The 6,455-nt window shown below is 46.6% G+C and overlaps 1 long non-coding RNA gene across 2 annotated transcripts; it reads right to left on the bottom strand.

Annotated features, from left to right (window-relative positions):
• On the bottom strand, window positions 208–4,303 carry LOC110260940. 2 transcript variants are annotated; one of them, XR_002344557.1, is made up of 4 exons: window positions 3,546–4,303; window positions 2,710–2,793; window positions 1,506–1,712; window positions 208–705 (listed from the first exon to the last, which is right to left on the bottom strand). It is a non-coding gene; the product is annotated as an uncharacterized LOC110260940 (long non-coding RNA). The 2 variants fall into 2 exon arrangements; XR_002344556.1 differs by lacking the exon at window positions 3,546–4,303 and having other exon boundaries at window positions 2,710–2,967.

Here is a 6,455-nt window from a genome sequence, read left to right as displayed (position 1 = left end):
CATTTCCACTGAGCCACGACAGGAACTCCGACAAATCTAATTTATGATAGAAGTCAGAACAGTGGTTACTTTGAGAGTATTGACTGGGAAGGGGTATGCTGGGTTCTGGAAATGTTTTAGATCTTGATCTGGTTGGTGGTTACATGATGGTCACACATGTGCACACACATGCTTTTATATATATATATATACACACTAATGTAATACTAATTTTACATATTAATTTTATAAAGATATACATCATAAATTATAAACATAAAATTATAAGATATATTTTATAATTATAATTATATAATATTATTTTTATAAATGTTCATACTCCCAGCTGCCCACCCCCCTACCTGCCCAGATCTCTATATGTCCCTGCCCCACTGCCCCCAGAAGAAGTTGAGCTGGGGGCCTGTCCCTGTTTCCCTCATGTCCCTCTTGCCCAATACCATTAGGAAGCAGGGGGCTTACCCAGAGTGGCCTGCACCTCTATGCAGAGGGTGAGGCTCAGGCAGAGAATCCAACACATGCTCCAGCTGGCCGGCTCCTGCCCTGGGCTGGGATGATGTCCACACCGCAAATGTCAGATGGGAGCTGTATCTGCAGCGTGTAAGCACTGGGCAGTCCCACTTTTATCTTCCTTTAATCACCACCAGCAGGTATGGGGTGGAAGATAATGTGAGCAACTCTCCGATCACTCCACAGCCTTGTCTCTGTCTGGAGGTGACAGGTCACAATAGATGGTCTTGGCTCGTCACAAAACTGACCAGCCTGCAATCCTTTCATAGTGTGCTAATCTGTGCAATGGGCTTAAAGTTGAGGTCACATGGGTCAAGCTTTGGGCACAGAGTAGGTGCTGAGGTTGGAGCAGAACACCTGGGTACTCGGCCCTTTGCCCTCAGGTTTCCACCTGTGGATTTAAAGGCCTCAGGGCCCCCTGCTCCCCTCTGCTTTGTCCAGTCTCTCTCTCTCTCTCTTTTTTTTTTTTTTTTTTTTTTGTCTTTTCTAGGGCTGCTCCCTCAGCATATGGAGATTCCCAGGCTAGGGGTCTACGCCACAGCCACAGCAACATGGGATCCAAGCCTCAACTGCAACCTGCACCACAGCTCACAGTAACGCCAGATCCTTAACTCACTGAGCAAGGCCAGGGATTGAACCCGTAACCTTGTGGTTCCTAGTCCGATTCATTAACCACTGAGCCACGACGGGAACTCTTGTCCAGTCTCTTTTACAGGCACTTCCTGCAGGAACAGGTGTGGGGAGAAGAGGGCCACTCCATCTTCATTCAAAGGCAAGACTGCTCACAGTGAGGCAACAGCTCTCTCCAAAGAAAACCTCTCACCTACCTCTTTCCCCCTTCACACTCTCTTTTCTCAAGCCTTGAATGGCTGAAGCGTCCAGGAGTTGCGGAGATGGTTCTCGGACCATTTTCTACAAAATTCTCATGTGCCAATATGGCTTGGGGACCTTCATGTCCCCTACACCTTGGGGTCTCGCCCCCTCCCCTTACACCCTACCTGTTGGCAAAGCGGGAGCCTTCATCCTTCCATGGCATGAATAATGCAGCCTTTCCTGAGGTTGTTGAACAACATGGAGCAAGAGCCTTAAAGGTGCCCCAGGCTTTGACTGAGATTTGGTCTGGGAGACCGCCCGAAACACACGAAAAATTGTTCCTATGATGAGTGTCCTATAGCCTTGTTGACAACAGCCTCATCCAACAGGACCTGAGGGGATAGGGGAGGAAGGGATGTTAATTCTACAGAGCCAAATACACGCCGCACAGTTCGTAATACTGTGTTCCATTAAGACTCTATAGCAGCCAGCTGGTGCTAAGCTAGGCTCCTGAGTTTTAATCCCGGCACTGCCCCTTATGAGCTGTGCGACCTTGGGGAAAATCTCTTAACTTCTCTGGACTTCAGTATCTCCATCCGTAAAATCTGCACAGTAACAGTACTCATCTCATAGGGTTGCAGTGAGGGTTAAAGGCATTAATGTAGGTTCAGCATTTAAAGGGAAAACCCATTGTGTCAGCCGTTGTCATCAGTACTTGGGAAAAGGCTGATGTAGTGAAATAACTTGATAAAGCAGAATTTGAAATTGTATATTGAATATGATATATTAGCTATGGAAAGGACATGCCAAAAATACTCCAAAGATGTCTAAAGTAACAGATAGGAAGGACTGATGCCAAAATGGTATCTATGTTTGGCTCTAAGTTATAGTCATTGGTGACTTTGATGTTTTTTTTTTTCCTTTAACTTTTTTGTACTTCCCATATTTTCTCTAACCAACATTAGCAGAGAGTTCACTGTAATTGCGAGGTTTAAAGGGGCAGGTACGGGAGGACAGGGAAGGTGGGGCCAAGGAAGCAGAGGCTATTAGCAGCTCCATCTGGCCTGGACCATGTTCTTCTTCCTGGACTAGATTCCCCTTCATGTGACCTCACTCTGCTGGTTCCCCTGTGGGTTATGTGTGGCCACATCAAGAGGAGTATGGAGCCTAGTCTGAGGGAGGTGACAGAGCCACTTGGTTGTGTTCCCCAGGCTCTGACACAGTTGGTTTATCTGTATGCGCTAAGCATGAGTCCCTCAAAGCAAGGGCCAAACTGGGGTGGGGTGGGGTGGAGGACAAGGGAAAGGGGTGGTGGGCCTTAAGGGCCAGTCCTGCCAGCAGCTGGCTGTGCTCCTGCCAATTCTCCCTGGGGAAGAAACAACCTTTTACCTGGTCCATATGGGTGGCAGTTGTGCCAGGCCAGGCTCCTCAGTGGCGTCCCTAGGACTCAGGTTGTCACTATCCATGGCTCACCTGGGATACAGGGAATGTTGAATAGATAGGTAGCTAGGTCAGCCAGGTGGCCCTGGTGCAACATTACCTTAGGGGTAAGAACCGGAGATTTTTTTTTTTTCTTGTTTTTTAGAGCCGAACCCGAGGCATATGGAGGTTCCCAGGCTAGGGGTCGAATCGGAGCTAGAGCTGCCGGCCTACACCACAGCCACAGCAACGTGGAATCCAAGTCACGTCTGTGACCTACACCACAGCTCACAGCAACGCTGGATCCTTAACCCACTGATTGAAGTCAAGGATCAAAGCTGCATTCTCATGGATACTAGTCAGGTTTAATACCACTCAGCACAACGGGGACTCCAGATCTGAGGTTCTATATTTAATACTAGGAGACCTCTCTCCTAAGTCCCCCAGCATCCTCTGCTTTTGGGGGGAGAACAAGTCTCCACCTGGCTCACCATTTGGCTTTAGACATAAGTAGATGTGTCTGGCAAGTGAGGTGAGTTGGCATTAGAGGTCAGATCACAGGGTGAAGCCAAGGTCCTGGAGAGAAGGAGCCTGAGCTTGGAGGCAGCTCAGCAGCTGGGTCTGGGGTAAAGACAGAGAGCCTGGTTCTGGGCTCAGCAGTGTCCTGACCTGACCTCCCACCCACAGGGGCAATAAAGGGTACCTTCAAGGGTAGAAGAATCATCTCTCTGAGCTGAGACCCTGGGCATAAGCAGTTCAGCTGTGTGAAGACTCTTACCAGAATATATCAAAATGAGGGGACTTACCGTTCTCCATTCAAAGGTAGCAACTGCAGAGCCAGGAAGAGATGTGTCTGTCAGCATGGCACCATCAAGGAAACTTTTGGACCTCCAGGCTAGCAGGGATTCAAAGATGACCAGCACTGAAAAGGGCCAGAGGCCAGTGCCAGGGCTAAGTTGAGAGTGAGGGTAGGGAAGTATAGCCAAGACCAAGCCATGGATGGTGGGTATAGACAGGTCCCCCTGGGAAGGGGTTGACCAGTGTGCCAGCCATCTCTGCAGCCACATGTGGCTGCTCAATAAAGCACAGCCTTGCAGTTCTCTTGTGCCACCTTGGGTTAAGGATCTGGCATTGCTGTGGTGTGGGTTTGATCTCTGGCCTGCCCCCGCCCCCCGTCCCCCCACCAAAAAAAAAAAAAAAAATCCTAAACAAAAAAGGCCAAAACGTACACTGAAAATTTCAAAACAAAGTTGTAAGACATTAGAGTAGATCTAAATGAATGGGAAACATCCCATGTTCATGGATGAAAGGACTTAATAGTGTTAAAATGGTAAATACTCCCAAGATTGATCTATAGATTCAATGCCACCCCTATATAAAGCTTGGCTGATTTCTTGGGAGAAACTGCCAAACAGATTCTACAATTCATGTGGAATTACAAGGGACCTAGAATAGAATTTTGAACAAGAATAACATAGGAGTTCCTGTCATGGCACAGTGGAAAGGAATCTGACTAGGAACCGTGGGGTTGTGGGTTCCATCCCTGGCCTCGTTCAGTGGGTTAAGGATCCAGCGTTGCCATGAGCTGTGGTGTAGGTCACAGATGTGGCGTGGATCTGGCGTTGCTGTGGCTGTGGCACAGGCCAGTAGCTGTAGCTCCGATTGGACCCCTAACCTGGGAACCTCCATATGCCTCGGGTGTGGCCCTAAAAAGACAAGACAAAAAAAAAAAAAAAAAAAAGAATTGAGAGTGCTTAAAAAAAACATGTAACTGTGATCAGCTGGTTTTCAACAAGGATGCCAAGGTCCTTTCAACAAATGTTGAAATGGGACAACTGGGTATGCAAAAGAATGAAGAAAGTGAAAATAATCCATAGAATGGAAGAAAATATTTGCAAGTGGCAGATATGATAAGAGACTTGCATCCAGAATATAAAAAGAATTTACAATTCAATAACAAAAAGACAGATAACCCAATTCAAAAATGGGCAAAGGACTGAAGAATATTTCTCTAAGTAACATATATTTAAAAGGCCAATAAAGTCAGATAATAAAAGTTGCCAAAGAAGTGGAGAAATCTAAATTCTCATAGACTTCTGATGGGGATGTACAATGATGTCGCCACTTTGGAAAACAGTCTGGCAGTTCCTCAAATGATTAAACCTAAAAGTTACCATACGACCTAGCAATTCTACATATACATATCTCCAAGAAAAATAAAGACAGATGTTCACACAAAAACCTGTATACTAACGTTTACGGCAGCATTACTGATAAGAGCTGCAGGTAGAAACAACTCAAATGTTCATGAACTGATAAATGGATAAACAAAATGTGGCATATCCACATAACGGAGTATTATTTGGCCAAAAAGAATGAAATATTGATACACACTACAACATGGATGAACCTTGAAAACAACTGTACTAAATGAAAGAAGCTAGTACACAAATGACTACATATCACATGATTCTATGACTATGAAATGGCAGAATAGGGAAACCAGTAAAGACAGGAAGTAGATTAATGGTTTTTTAGGGCTGGGGGTGGGGCAGAAAAGAGGACTGATAGGTAAGTGTATGGGGTTTCTTTTGGGTGGGGGCACACCCATAGCATGTGGAAGTTCTTGGGCCAGGCATCAAACCTGCTACACAGTAGCCACCCAAGCTGCTTCAGTACAAGTTGCAAAACTACAACACAGTGACTCAGCAATTCCATGTCACTTCACTAATTCCCCTGGGGGCCATATACTGAATGGAATGTGTCCCTATGTTCACCAGAAGACATGGGGTTAGAAATTTCCTATCAATACCATTCATAACAGTCCCAACCTGGAAACTACCCGAATGCCCGTTAGGAGGAGGGGGAGGCATGGGGTAATGCACACAGTGAGAGACTCTGCACCAGTGAGACTGAACAAGCCACAGCTCCTTGCATGCATATTAGACATGATGTTGAGTGACAGTAGCCTGACACAAACAGTTTATACAGTGTAACCCCACTTTTAGACCATTTCACTGACTCATACAGTCTGTGATTCCATTAAGCAGGTAAACTGCATCTATGCCATGGGAGTCAGTACAAGGGTGACTTTTGGGTGGCAGTGACTGGAAAAGGCAGGAGTGGGGCTGGTTTTAGGGGCTAACAATGTTCTGTTTCTTGAGCCCAAGTGCTGGTTACACACTGCTGTGTTCACTTTGTGAAAGTGTATACTTTGGATGTGTGTAGTCTTTGTACATACATTAGGCTTCAACATAAACGTTTACTAAAAAAGGAAAAATAAAGGTTGGGGGGGAATTTTCCGGGAGGAGTAACTCTTGAAAGAATGTGAACCCGGGCAAAGCGCAGAGCTGCAGACCACTCCTGACGGCAGGAGTGGGCTGCTGAAACACTGGACAGGAAAAAAGGATGAGATTCTATGTGGGGGGAAGGGCTAGGAATCAGAAAATACGACTTGTTTTGAAGGTAGCCTTCAGTCATGGTGTAAGGAAGCAATGCTGACCGCAGACGGACAGGAGAAAAGGGTCTATGACCTCCACAGCCTGAGGGGTACCCCCAGGGAGTGTCTCTGGGGACTGAGTCACATTCCAGTTACCAGGAAGTAAGTTTGAGAGCCCTTGAGGCGTGCAGGGGCCCTCAGGGGTTGCTGTCGCGTCCACAGCTGTGTGAGGCTGCACTGAATTGAGGAAGCAGCTATGGATGAGGATGTGACTGAG

The sequence above is a fragment of the Sus scrofa genome, chromosome 6 (assembly GCF_000003025.6).
Source record: "Sus scrofa isolate TJ Tabasco breed Duroc chromosome 6, Sscrofa11.1, whole genome shotgun sequence".
Taxonomy (NCBI): Eukaryota; Metazoa; Chordata; class Mammalia; order Artiodactyla; family Suidae; genus Sus; species Sus scrofa.
This window is presented reverse-complemented; position numbering and strand designations above follow the sequence as displayed.